This window comes from Dermacentor silvarum, chromosome 6 (assembly GCF_013339745.2).
Source record: "Dermacentor silvarum isolate Dsil-2018 chromosome 6, BIME_Dsil_1.4, whole genome shotgun sequence".
Taxonomy (NCBI): Eukaryota; Metazoa; Arthropoda; class Arachnida; order Ixodida; family Ixodidae; genus Dermacentor; species Dermacentor silvarum.
Window position 1 is genome coordinate 21,516,796 of NC_051159.1, and position 14,716 is coordinate 21,531,511.

Consider the following 14,716-nt stretch of genomic DNA (forward strand, 5'->3'; position numbering starts at 1 on the left):
ACATTTTACTGTATCGCAAATAGAACCTTTTCTTCTATTGATCTTAGCATAGCTTCCCCGTCTCTATTTTCAGAACTTGAATGGGAAGTTATAAAAAACCCTTATGGGAACGACCATTTCCCAGTACTGCTGAGAGCAACAAGACAATACGAGTCTCCACCACATGCCCCCCGGTGGAAGGCCGATGCAGCGGTCTGGGATAAATTCCAAACACTTACCAGTAAGTTCTCGTGGGCTGACATTTCATCGCTCGGAATTGATGGTGCCGTCAAGTATTTTACTAAATTCATAATTGATGCAGCCTCTAAGTGTATTCCCCAAACAAGTGGACTTTCTAGCAAACGTCGTGTTCCATGGTGGAACGAACAATGCCGGAATGCACGTAGGCAGCAGAACAAAGCATGGAGGCAGCTTCGCGATTATCCTACTGCTGAAAACTTTGTAAATTTCAAGAAAATCAAGTCCCACCCTATTGAAAATTTGCCCGATGCTGGGCATGATGGAATCCATCATCCATCATCACGGTGGATTATGGTAATGGGCATGCTGGGCAGTGGGCATGCTGGGTGATGGGTGGAATGCCGGGTGATGGGTGGAATGCCGGGTGATGGGTGGAATGCCGGGCGACGGGTGGAATGCCGGGCGACGGGTGGAATGCCGGGTATACCAGTGGGCACATCAGGTCAAATGCAAGTTGTGTAATGAATCGAAGGAGCAGCCATTGCACTTAGGAAGCTCATGATGGGCTATCTTCATGCGTTCTTGAGTCTTGCAAAGTGTGCAGTCTGTATCTACATGTGGCCAAGTATGCCGCTACATTTTGATGCCATAAGGAATCAATGTATAGCACCATAATATGTTTTATATCTTCACACTTTATTGAAAAAATGCAATAGGTTAAGGCGATTCACGTCTTCCATACTCGCTTGCCCTCGCGCCCGCTTCTGTGAAGCTCCAAAGGTGCTTCGTTACAGAAGCAAGGTGGTGCTCTGGAGGTGGTGCTGGTGGCCCCATCGGATGTTCCCCGATGTACTTCTCCAGGCAGTCTAAAAGAGTGCAATAAATATAGAAATAAATTGTTATTGAAACCATTTGTAGTAATAACTGAATGTAGGAAATCTGCTGCAAAAGATTCAACAAGTTTCAAATAATACAATGCAGCATAGATTACACACAAATATGCTACCCAGCACACATGGCAGAGCAGATTTATTTTCAGTAAGAATGTGTGCACATGCATCACACTGTTTTGCTGAGTCGCATGGGATTTTAGTAGGTGTTTGCCAAAGCTACGCCTCTTCTCATCAGGAGTTTGGCTTTACTGCAAAGTTTAGTCAAACGGCAGCTGCATTCGAAGCACCGTCAGGCGGATTTATTGCTTCCGATTTCGCATAATTTGTCTGCTCTTCAACCACCCAAATTTCTCTCAGATTTCGAGAGCCACAACTTGGCTAGACTGTCTCTAACGCAAGGGTGGCTTAACGGGCATGTTGGTAAAGTTTCATCTTTGGTTAACAGCGCGACGATCTACATAGAAGCGAGAGAATGGATAGGAAAGAGCGCTGACTTACAATTTTATTGTGCACGTAATCAAGGTTTAAATACCACGCTAAGGCACAAAAGAAAAAACAGAAAGGTAGCACGTATTCAGGACTCGGCTTCCAACATACAATATGCAAATCATGTGGTTAAATATTGCACTTCTTTATCGCACAGTCACAATGAAGGGGCACTGACACAGCGCTCCTCAGATTTGTGAATTTCGAGCACTTCAATAATTTCTCTGGTATGTTTGCTTTTGTTGCGACTGATAATTTGTGCGCTATCAAATAAGGGTTTGCAACGGTGGTCTATGCAATGAATATCCAGATGACCAGAAACGGAGTTGAAAACATGATTATTATGCTCCTTTAATTGTTCATTGAGACAGCGTCCCATCTGACTAATGTATTCGCGGCCGCAGGAAAGAGGAATGTTGTAAACAACACGTACAGCGCACGTGACAAAGCGGCTATTATGGTTGGTTCTGCAGCAACTTTTTCTTTCTTTAGGATTGCAGTTGACCTGCCTGCATAAACATGACAGCTTATGTGGTGCCGAAAACACAACATCGACACCAGCACGCGGACCAACTTCTTGAGAGTATGGGACAACGTGTGGACGTAAGGGATGACAGTGACTCTCTTCCTGGAAGTGGCAGAATCTGGATTGCTAGCTTTTATTCGGCGGGAAGACGTATCTACAAAGGGGCAGGGTTTGCATCGGTTCTTGCATAGCGCCCATGCTGAGTGACATCTTGCTAGCTACTCACGGCTGTGCACTTTCCAAACTCCTTGCGTCTTTCGTGGAAAATGTTTTTAGGTTTGTAGATGATTTTTTGGTTCTTTTAGATACTGACGCCGACACTGTCGACACTAGCTGCTGTGATGCTTTATCGCTGTTTAAAGAATGTCTTCATACATTTGTGTTAACCCATGAGCTGCCAGTTGCCGACTCGATTAGGTTTTTAGACCTGACTCATTTTTAGGAACAACCAGCTGTGCTGGATGTATGAACCCAAAGCTTGCAAAGCTCTTTTACCTTTTAACTCAGCCCATTCAAAGCTCAGCAAGGAATCGTTAGCCTATGCTTCACTAATTCCCTTTCAAAGTCCTGTCACCACTTAATGGAAACCAGTTTCGGGAAACAGGCCCGGAGACTTGAGCAATCGGGCGACCCAGGCAGTCTGCTGACGTCAGTAACCGGAAGCTTGCAAAAGCAATAAAAAGCTAGCAACTCAGATTCTTCCACGTCCAGGAAGAAAGTCAGCGTCATCCCTTACATCCACACGTCCCATAATATCAAGAAAGTTGGTCGGCGTGCTGGTGACGATGTTGTGTTTTTGGCACCACATAAGCTGTCACGCTTAAGCAGGCAGGTCAACTGTAATCCTTAAGAAAGAAAAAAAAATTGCTGCAGAACCAACCATAATAACCGCTTTGTCACGTGCGCTGTAGGTGTTGTTTACAACATTCCTCTTTCCTGCGGCCGCGAATACATTGGTCAGACGGGACGCTGCCTCAATGAACGATTAAAGGAGCATAATAATCACGTTTTCAACTCTGTTTCTGGTCATCTTGGTATTCATTGCAGAGACCAGCGTTGCAAACCCTTATTTGATAGCGCATAAATTTTCAGTCGCAACAAAAACAAACATCCTAGAGAAATTATTGAAGCGCTCGAAATTCACAAATCTGAGGAGCGCTGTGTCAGTGCCCCTTCATTGTCACTGTGCGATAAAGAAGTGCAATATTTAACCACATGATTTGCATATCTATGTTGGAAGCCGAGTCCTGAATACGTGCTACCTTTCTGTTTTTTCTTTTGTGCCTTAGCGTGGTGTTTAAACCTTGGTTATGTGCGCAATAAAATTGTTGTAAGTCAGCACTCTTTCCTATCCCTTCTCTGGTTTCCATGTAGATCGTCGCGCTGCTAACCTAAGATGTCTCCAACGAATGCAGGAGACCTGCAAAGTGCTAGTTCTGTCATCTGCTACCGTTAGCCTGTTGCTCGCAGTCTGTATTTCATGCAGTGGGCAAGGAAGCGGGTCGTAACTTTAGCATTAGCGAAGTAGGCATAAAATTTTTTGAATGTACAAGCCGTAGTCATGGCTGGTTTCCATGCTTTATTTAGCTGCAATGATGGCAACCAATGTTTTAGTGTTCTTTTGAAACCCCATATAGCTTCCTTGCTAAGCTAGCCTACATCTTCAATGTAAAAAAGCCTAAGGAAGCATCTTAATATACAGAGCAATCTCTTATGCTCGTTTGTTCCTAAAAACCTTTTTAGCAACAAACGGTATTTGCAGCAGACTGTTGATGGCAGTACAAGAGTTACTGGCACTTCATTCATAAAGCAATTGAAACTGCGCAGAAAAACTAGGCGTTACAGCCACACTATGTTGTCATCCGTTCTAATCCAGGCTGGCCGCGAGTTCTAGAACTATGCATGATGCCTAGCACCTTGATTTTTTTAGGGCACTGATGACAGGCATGAAAATTTATAGGAAGCTGCACACAGGTCAAGCTCAACTATCCATGTCATAGCGTACATGTCAATAATGTGCGAGGTGTTTTCTTTGTGTAGTAATTCTTTCCTCATCTTTATGCGCAAATAAGGCACATGTTGCCAGCTGACTTTCTTGATTGCTTGTCATTGAAACCGATTATAGGGGAAACTGCAGACAGTTTTCGCAAGAAACCAATATCTTGATATTATCCTATGCTACTTTGACAGTGCATATATACGGCTTAAGAAAAAGACACATGTATAGGCACTCCCATCATTCTTGCTTTGGCATTTCTTTCCATTGTGTGTACATCAACGTTAACTTATCCAGATAACTTTCAGATATACAGTCAAGTTTCTTATATGAGGTGAATGTTCACTTACTCTTCACAGCAGCCACTTTCTCTGGTGTTGCCAGAAGCTTCCCAGATGCATCAGAGATAGTCCGGCTGGCCGGCCCAGTCGGGCTTCTTTCCCCAGCTTGTGTTGGTGTCCACAGGTGCTGTGCCAGACCTAATGCGCACTTGGCTTCGGAGGTACACTTTAGTATGTAATGCCACTTGTTGAGTGGCATCACAAATCCCACACCAATCTGCACCTGCAACAGATAGAAAGTATATTTTTTTTACCAGTAATCGTAACCCTAAAACACACTTGCATAAAACAATATTGTATAGGTTAGGTCCCTTTGATTTCTGATAAAATCCCATAATTTCCCATTCCTGCACCTCGAACAAGCATTATAAAAATCGGGTTAAACCCACTCTTACCACGAAATTAACCTTTCTGTAAAGGATATTAAACTAATAAAATTTCCCCACCTTGTGGGCAGCAAGCAGTCATAGTTTATATAGTTTAACCTTGAAATAAGTAAATTGATGGAGAAAGCAAAAAATTGGTTCAAATAGGCGCCGTACCACGCAGAGAACAGTGCAAAAACGAGTGCCATCGTGGCCTCCGAGATTGTAAGCAGTGTCACACTGATAACAGAGAACACGTGACCTGAGGGAGCCATGTGCGCCAGTTTCCAAAGGCCAATACCATTATACACTGCACGGCCTCGTTCTGAAGAACACTGGAGAAATGCCTTGAAAGCATGATTACCCTTGCACGGTTGAAAAAGAGTGAATTTCCTTGTGATTTCTGAAATCCACGTGCAGCACTCACTCATCTTCGCAGTTAAATCATCGTCATGACTAAACTGGTGCAGAGGATGCGCCAAGTCCCGTCGCAATTGCAAACTTCAGAACTTGGTGTGCACCCTCCTTTTACTGCGATCGGATTTGACATGTTTGTTTTAACAGTACGGTGCTATTGAGTATGTTCATTATATGTGGACGCAGTTTGAACAGGCATGGTCAGAAAATAATAAATGCAATAAAATGCGGTCATTTTAAACCAATAATTCGTTATATCTGCGATTGTTATAAGCGAGAACTGTAGTGCACATGAACGTAAGCTGCAAGAATTTTTTGACATAGCGCTCCAGTAATAGCACAAGTAAAGGCATTTGATAAACCGCTGATAAGCCATCACTGTTTCTCACTCCTTCGCTACACTCGTTACTCGTGCCCTCATACTACACTACAAAGTGCAGCTAAAGCTACGAATTGCATTGCACGGCAGAAGTAAGGTTCCTCCATTGTCTGCCCCTAATCACTCTCCCCATTAAGATTGCTTAATGGAACCTTCACAAACGCTTCAGTGTTGCACAATGGGCGACCCCCTCCGGCATTCTCAGAACACAAAATTGGCTCTCGTCATGTCGGTTCTGTCCTTCCTCGATGATTGACTGGTCGACAGCATTTGCTCCTAACGCCGAGGTCACCTGGAGCACCCTGTTGACATCGTGATGCACGGAGGCAGTGCCAGAAAGGCCAGGGGAGCAGTACATGAGTTTTTTTTTATTTGTGGCATTCCCACAGCACATAGCACTGCCGCATTCACCAGACTATGGTCATGGCATTCTCTACATCATGCGCACATTTCTTTGAAATAACGGTCAGATGTTATGTTTAGGGGCCCTTTAAGAAATTTTCTTCATTTATATCAAGGCCGTCATATTCACCAAGGCTTTCTAAATAAACCTTCAGTTTAGACAGCAACAATTTTGTGTTGTTTCCTTAGTCCTTGATTTTCTGTGCTGTCCACAATGCATCATTTCCAATCAATGTCTTTGTGTATCACTGTTCAAACACCATATTGTTTTTTTGATAAGCTGACCTGCAATACATCTTCAATGTAAAGTAGCCTAAGGAAGTGTCTCAAAATAAAACAAAGCAATCTGTTATGCTCGTTTATTTCTAATAAACATATTCTTGCAGCAAATGGAAATTGTGGGAGACTGTTTGTGGGTGCTAAAGAAAGAGTTACTGGCAGTTAGATTTACAAAGAAATTGAAATTGCACAGAAAGGAAAAGGCTAGTTACAGTCACACTGTGTAGTCATCTGCTCTAATCCAAGCTGGAGGCGAGTGCTGAAACTTTGTATGATGCCTCAGTGCCTTGCTTTTGTTTGGCGTCGACAACAGGCATAATTTATCGCAGGCTTATCACGACAAATACAGATATCCATTTTATAACTGACATGCGACTAATGTACAAGGTGCTTTCTTTGTGTAGTAATTCTTTCTTCATTTCTATTCTCAAATAAAATGAAATCGCTGCAAGTAAGCCAAAAGTACTGATAGGACACATGTCACAAATTTCAATAAGACAGGTGTGCTTAGGAAATCGCATGGCTCTGAATGTTGCAGAGTATAACAAATAGATCACCACCGTCACCACATTGGAAAGACAGTGGTTTAAATAGCTTCTTTTCAGACCACACAATTTGCCAAGCTGTGTCAGAACCAAATTAATTTTACTCAGAAACATTTTTTCAAGAGCATTAGGATGAATGCTGCAGCATGGAAAACTATGATCGAACATGTCAAGTCTACATTACACTTTTCAAGGAACATAAGGTGCTGAAAATCTCACTTGTCTTTAAGACAATAAACCGTAGGCACTAGCATCAATCATTGTTAGGCATTTCTCTTTGCTGTGTCAACGCTACTCATCCAGATAACTTTCTGATATACAGTAGTGAATGTAAATGATTCAGGTAACTCAGGTAAAATTCAGGTAACTGTTCACTTACTCTTCACAGCAGCCACTTTCTCCGGTGTTGCCGCAAGTTTTCTGGTTGAATCCAAACTGTGCGGCAGGCCTGCCCAGTCAGGCGTCGTTCCCCAGCTTCTGCTGGTGTCCACAGGCCCACATCTATTGCACACTTTAAATATACTGCCACTGTTATAAGGCAGCACAAAGCCTACACCAATCTGCACCTGCAATAGATATGAAGTGTTATTTCTTTGACCGATACTCATAACACTAAAGCACATTTGTATAAAAATATTTTGTAGGTTAGGTCCTTCGATTTCTGAAAAACCCCCAAGCCCTTTTTTGTGCTGATGACAAGTTTCACAGTTCAAACTAACACATTCTCAAGATATAACTGTAACTGCAGAATTATTCACCCAACATACACATTCTCTTGTATAGCTCAATAGCTTCGGACATGGAAGCACTTGAAATACTAGTATAGTGTATACAGGCGAGGTCAACATAAAGCGTATGAACACAACCAGACATATTGCTAACATTCAAGAACTTTTATTTCCCGGTACCCCATCTTGTACTTCGGCTTGTGCGTCAGAGAATACATGTATAAGTGTAATCATTAGTACAACAGCAAACAATTGCAAAAAAAAATGCTGACGCTTGCACGGTAATCTCAGCTCATATGCAGGAATTCCGATTTTTTTTAAAAACACAAAATATTTGCTAATACATACGTGACCAGCCCTGACAATCCACTCATTCTGTTGAGTCAACTCACACCCATTTCTACCTAGAATACGGTACTTTCAAAACAGGAACGGCAGCCACATTTTATGAATTGAAGGAACAACAAACCATTTGGTGCCGTTATCTTCACTTTGTTACTGTGCTCACGCAGCCTCATTCGCACATCTGCCTGTTTAGCCTATGTAGCTTCTTCCACAGAATAATCCAATGTGATATATAATGTAAGCTCTGCATTTGACAACACTTTACCATTTTTTTTACATTTTACACTTGTGGCATTCCTGGTAAATGCTACCTAGTTTGGTGCAGAATAGACAAAGTTGATGTCTGCTTGCTGTGCTTTTTAAGTTGTGTGAAAGGCTGTGATGTACGGTCCTGCAGCAACCTTTATCTTGTTAATGGTGGCACCCCCTGCCATTCAGCACACATCTGCCTCTGCAGTGACTGTTTGAGCAGGCCTTCGGCAACGAGCACAAGGAACTAACTTGGGTGGCCAACCTCGTGAAGGTTTGTCGCCTGCAACCTAAAGGTTGCATTCATTAGTTGCTAGCATGACTTTCTTTTGCACCAAAAATGTAGTCGATTGCAGTGCATGTGTTATATATTCTATTCCATTAAGCTGTAGAAGCTATATAGGCCAAAGGTGCTACATTATGTGAGCACAGTAAAAAAAAAAAAGACGCACACCAGATAGTGCTTTTTGTGCCTTCATTGCTTCAATGTAGCTGCCATCCCCATTCTGAATGTGCTCTTATTCGATGCTGAAATGGGTCGAGTTGACTCTACAGATTACAGATAAGTGGAGCTTTAGGATTGGTGATCCGTGCATTGGTAAACACTTTAGTACATTGGCAAATAAAAAAAATGAATTCCTTCATATGTGGACAGATGGCACTACAGTTACAAGTTTTTATCGATATATACCATCGCTTCGTTTTGATCAGCTTATTGAAACCACACTGACACACTTGTCTATGACTTTTGCTATCCAGTGCACCTCTAAACTTTTTTGGTTTTTGCATTTTTCAGAAACCTGGCGCTACTAAACAGTTGAGTGCATGTGCATTTAGTACAAGAGCTGCTAAATGGCTAGCGAAACTAGGGAATGTTAATGACAGAGCGAGACAGCCCAAAAACAATGTAAAAATGGGTATGGTAGCCATTTAGCTGCCCTTTAATAAATGTGCTTGTCGTCCACTGTTTAATAGCACCAGGTTCCTGAAAAATCCCAAAGCGAAACAAATTAATTGTAACAATGTATAGCAACAGCCAAAGATGTGTGCCAGGACGGTATAACTTTGTCTATAAAAAAAGATGTTATTTCAGGTTAAACACTTGTATCTGTAGTGCGTTCTGTGAGCATGCCAGACGATACGGTTGGTTTTCCTCATTGCTTTTGACATTATCATAAGCGGTCAGTGTTTGTTCTAAAAAAAGTTGTAATGCGAAAAACCACAATTTAGTTCTCTTGGCATGTGTCAAAGATTACATTAACAAAAACAAATAATATTTGGACTGGCTAGTATAAATTCATGGTACCATGGCACCAAGTTGAACACAATAAGAGGAATATCTTCTTCGTGTGTTCCACTTCTCATGCAAAAAAACAATGAAAGATTGCAGGTGTAGGTGCACAGACATTTTATGCCTCAGAAAGCATCAACTTTCTGTGTGCCTGCCAGTGAAACCTTCATTTATACTACACCTATCAATAGTCTAGCATTTATTTGAGATGCCACCGAATAGTTAACAGACTGACAATGCCACGGAATAATGTACAGCCATATGTAACACTCAAAGCAACAACAGCGAAAAACAATGTGAGCCACACCTACTTCTAGCTTTGCAATAAGTAGCAACTTCATTGACTCTTGCAAAAGCATACATAATATCTACTGTACAGGACAATGAGGCACACATAACAGATGGAAGTTACTGACAAAAGCATATGCACACTATTTCTTGAGTTTACTCAGTTATAGCATAAATTGAAATGCGAACAGGAATATTTGTTACGCATAATTACATGGATGTGCAACATGTAATCACACTGTAGCTGGTTTCTAAGCATGCAGTAGTCTCAAGTGCATGTTTTAGAGTCTAAATTAGACCGCGGTTACAAGTGCAGCTAAACCTGGAAATGAACCACTTTCAAGTAGTTTCAGAATTGGTTGCATTTGAATTCTTATGGTAGATATATTTTGTACATTCAGTAAGTTTTTCATTCCAAATCAGTACTTGTGCCTGTTCCCCTGTTTCAAGAAAATTTTTAAACTGCGCGACGACAAGACGTGAACAGAAACATTGAAGCTCACACACGTTTCTGTTCACATTGTGTCTTCTTTGCGCAGTTTAAAAATTTTTGCTGAATCTATGAACTGACTAGCCCAACAACATGCCTTACTTCCCTTGTTTATGCATCACAGTTGCAATTCATTCAGCCCGACCACACGAGATGTCACACTGAAATTCCATAAATCTATTTTACAGCTACGATAACGCCAAAATGATTTAACAACAAAGCCTAGACTTACCTACTTATATGTCTCTTCACTCAGGCATATGTCAGTGCTGCTTCCAGATATTAATCACCAACGTCATCTGCAGAGGAAGAGGCTGAAAAAAAACAGGTTTTCTGAAAGTACAGAAATACAGGACAGGCTCTAAAACTATGTCGAGTGACACAACAGATGCTAGTCAATTTAGACGTTATTTAATACAAAAGCATACAGTTTCACACAGACAACTATTGCACTGAATAAGAGATGACACTGTGACAAACACAAGGACTATTTTAGCACTTGCGAATTATCTACCAATCAGCTGATAAGTTTATTATGAGCAAATAAAGACTGAAAGGACCCCAACTGATCCCACTAATGAGGTGCACCTACTGACACATTAAAGTAGCTACTCCACAGTCTGAGATTTTAGGAAGGAAATGTGTTTCTGAAGTTATTGAGGTGTTACCCCTGAAGTGTAATAAGTGTACAATAAATTTCTTTCCATGTGATGTTCTATTCACAGTGACAGTTCAAAAAATCTGCTAAGCCACCTTTGGTATTATGCATGTTGAATTTCTGGAACTTTTCGGAAACTTGCAGTTTTTTTTAATGTATTTATGCTTTCCACAGGTCTGTTTACGTCCGACAAAGTAGTACCAGCTACAGCATGCTTGCTCTGAGTGTGGCAGTAGTGATGTGTTATGCCAAGGCAATTCCAGCTGACCTGCCTTGGATTCAAAGCAGTTTAATTCAAAAAACAATTATGGGGGTTTTAAATGTCAAAACCACCATCTGATTATCAGGCACGCCGTAGTGAGGGACTCAGGAATAATTTGGACCACCTGAGGTTCTTTTAACGGGCACCTAAATTTAAGTGCACGGGTGTGTTTTACATTTTCCCCCCACCGAAATGCGGCTGCCGTAGCCGGGATTTGATCCTGCGGCCTCGTGCTTCGCAGCCCAACACTATAGCCACTAAGCAACCACGTCAGGTGGCGGTTTAATTCTAAGCATGCTTGACCACATACATAATGCCTAACCACATATATAATGTGCGACAAGTTCTAGATCACACAACTCTGCCCACTTTCTTGCTCCATGCAGGTGAAAATTCAAATTTACGACACCACTATCAGAGGAAGTAGAGCAGGTGCTTTATAATTCCTGACAGTGATATGAAGTCATTATTTCACTCTAAGAACAAGCGAAATGCATGTAAATGGTTTCTTTATGAACCCATCGCCACATAAAGAAAGCAGCAGACGTCTTCCACAATCTACGTAGTGCACCAAATGGCAACTAATAATCTCAAGCTCAGGTGTACCTTCAAGGCATGGGCACACATACAGTGCAGGAAGCTTACTGCCCATTCGAAGCCAACATGTGCCGTATTTTATAAACAGCTTGATATAAAATATGCAATTAGAACATTATTGCCTCTTCCATATTGACAGTGTGATGAAATGCCTTTGGACCTGTTGCACAGAATCGAAATTTTCACATTCAAACAGTCTCTCTAATAAAAAAAAATAAAGCTTGTACAAATCAGTGCATACATTTATTAAGAAAGAAATGGCAACTGTTCTACAGTGTTCCGCCGATAACCACTGCAAACCACCACTCAGGCTCGCAAGCCAACAATTTGCCATTGCATTTGTCCCACACTTGTAAAATGAACGGAAAACTACTACGCAAATAGAACGAGAACACAGCTGTGTATTTCAGGCACAGTTTTCTTGCAGTCCTGTACGAACTACCTCGGTTTAACAGCCCTTTTCAGTGCAAAATGAAATCTGGAAAAACGTAATTAAAGAGAAGCATTTTCTGTAACTGCGTAAATCCGCCGAGGATACTGTAATACGAAGTTCTCTCAATATGCATCAGCTATCAACTTCCGTGTCACGCTACACATATAATCGTTTGAATCTATTCCTTAAACGCCGATAATTAAAAGTGCAACCGTGCACACTCATCACGGCTCCGTACAAACAAAATGCGCCGCAAAACAAACACTTCTAAATGCAACGTAATTTGTCTTACGGTATCGACTCTTGGTTCGCAGAACACCGCGGTGGCTGCAGATACTTTTTCGCGCTGTAGCTCGGACGTATTCATACCGACGTTTCGGCTTCGTTACGAGTCAATACAGCGTTTAATGCAAACCGCAAATTTAAAATGCACGGTGATCATCTTGCCGGCGGAATATCTTTGCGTCTAATACTGGGAAAATTTTACGAGTGGTAGTGCGCACGTCTAAAGCCCGTTTCACATGGTGCGATTTTGCAGTGCGTTTTTCGCAGCTACGATTTCCGCAGATGCGAAATTCGCAATTCCGTTTCACATGGATCTACGGCAGCTGCGTTTTTCGCATACTCGTTAAGCATTCTGACTGGCGATAACGTATGAGCGAGCCGCCTCCTATTGGTCGTCTGATTCCACCGCTACAGTGGCCACCAACGCATCTGCGTTTTTCGCAGAGAAGTTCAGCACGCCGAACATCGAAAAAACGCACGCACGAAGGGTCCAGCAGCCTATTTTCCGCAGCTGCGAATTCGCACGTGCGAATTCGCAGACAAAATCGCACCATGTGAAACGGGCTTTATCTCACTACCAGCGCGTATTAGTAGCGACTAATCTCTACAAACGTAGTGCGCAAGCAGATTCAACGCCACTGCAACCGCATTCGGTACCACGCTGTTCGATTTCCAGGGAAACAATGCATATAGCAATGATAACGCGCAACGTAAAAAGGATAGCATGCACGGCTACCTACCTTTGGCACGAAAAACACGCGTCCGTCCGTCTTGTGGCGATGTGCCGCGCTGCCGATTGCTGGGCGTCCGTTGGTCTTGGGGCAATGTGCCGACTTCCCGATGTGCCCGGACTTCAAAGCATTTCTCCTCGCCACAGAGCGCGTTGTCGAGAAGGAACTTCGGCACTGCTTTTCAATGTTGTGCGGAAGCATTTGAAGACGGTATCCTCCAACACTACGAATCACGTCCGTCCGCAAATCAAACAAAGGGATCACTGAGGTTGTGTTGCAGTAGGTTGCTGTTGAATTAGTTCCTCCCGTATGACGCATCATATCCGGCCCAGAAGTTCCTCCTTCGTTAATGAGCGCAATATAAAAGCGACATCACGAGATAGTAAAAGAAAAAGTCACTAAACGACGACTGCATCACCACAGAGATACGCACGCAGCATAACACGACGCCATGTCTGTAAACAGCGATAGTGGCGACACTACGGTTGCGGTGCCTGAACAGGTTTCAGTTTCGATTTCAAAATATCACCTCCTAATTCACTTTTGTGGATGGTGTCAGGAACAGCTCAGAATAATGCTCTAACGCTCAATGTAAAAGCAACGTGATATCTTAGTCTATCGGTGCACCATGCAATATTGATTGTACACTATGCAATCAGTATTGGAGGGGTGGAGGGGCTATTTTGGTATCCAGGTTCAGTCCGAACTGTAGGCTTTCGGTACTAAATTTTTGTTTATTTTGGCGTTTTCTAACGCCAGTTCTCATTCATTTTGCGTAAGTTTTGCTCGGACCTTTCGTCTGTAAGGTAAACGCTTACAATGAGACTTAAAATCCTCTTTCAACGAGCAAGCGAGCCGACAGCCTTTCTTGTAGGGTCCGGAATATTTCGCAGCGCCGGTTCGAAAAAGGATTGTGCGCTCACCGCTGCACTCTTCTTGCTCAAATTTTGCAGAATGATCGCATTTTGAGTCTGCTTCATTTAGTATAACACTTACCGCAGTTAACTGCCTGGTTTGTAAGAAAAAAAATTCAAATTTGCCTTCATTTATGGCGATGCGAGCTGATCCACCGACAAGCTCGCATAAACTTGTGTCGCCGCCTGCCGGAAGCTGCAGAAAGCAGCTGGTTAAGGTGGTTTGCCGCCTGTTGCCCGCTCCTAGAACACGCGGCTAACCGGGCTGACCGGCTGCTTTCTGCAGCCGCCGGCAGGCGGCGACACAACTTTATGTTAGCGCCGTCGCTGGAACAGCTCGCGTTTCCATAAGTGAAGGCAAATTTGCATTTTTTTTCCTTAAAAACCAGGCAGATAACTCCGGTAAGTGTTATACTAAAGGAAGCAGACCCCAAAATACGATCGTTCTGCAAAATATGAGCAAGAAGAGTGCAACGATGAGCGCCAAAACTTTTTTTTTTCAGACAAGAAATATTCAGGACCGTCTATGTTGCAGTGGAGCGCGTCTTCTTGATTGCCGCAGTTCGGCGTCATTTGCCCAACCTTGTGCTTCTCGATCGAGCAGCCGTAGGTTTGCATGCCAATCGCCGCCGCAAC

The 14,716-nt window shown here is 42.6% G+C and overlaps 1 long non-coding RNA gene across 1 annotated transcript; it reads right to left on the reverse strand.

The window, feature by feature from the left end:
• Nucleotides 1-850: 850 nt before the first annotated feature.
• Nucleotides 851-13,616, reverse strand: LOC119454976 (uncharacterized). The gene is made up of 5 exons (XR_005192695.2): nt 13,176-13,616; nt 10,433-10,514; nt 7,189-7,375; nt 4,432-4,645; nt 851-1,046 (listed from the first exon to the last, which is right to left on the reverse strand). It is a non-coding gene; the product is annotated as an uncharacterized LOC119454976 (long non-coding RNA).
• Nucleotides 13,617-14,716: the final 1,100 nt, after the last annotated feature.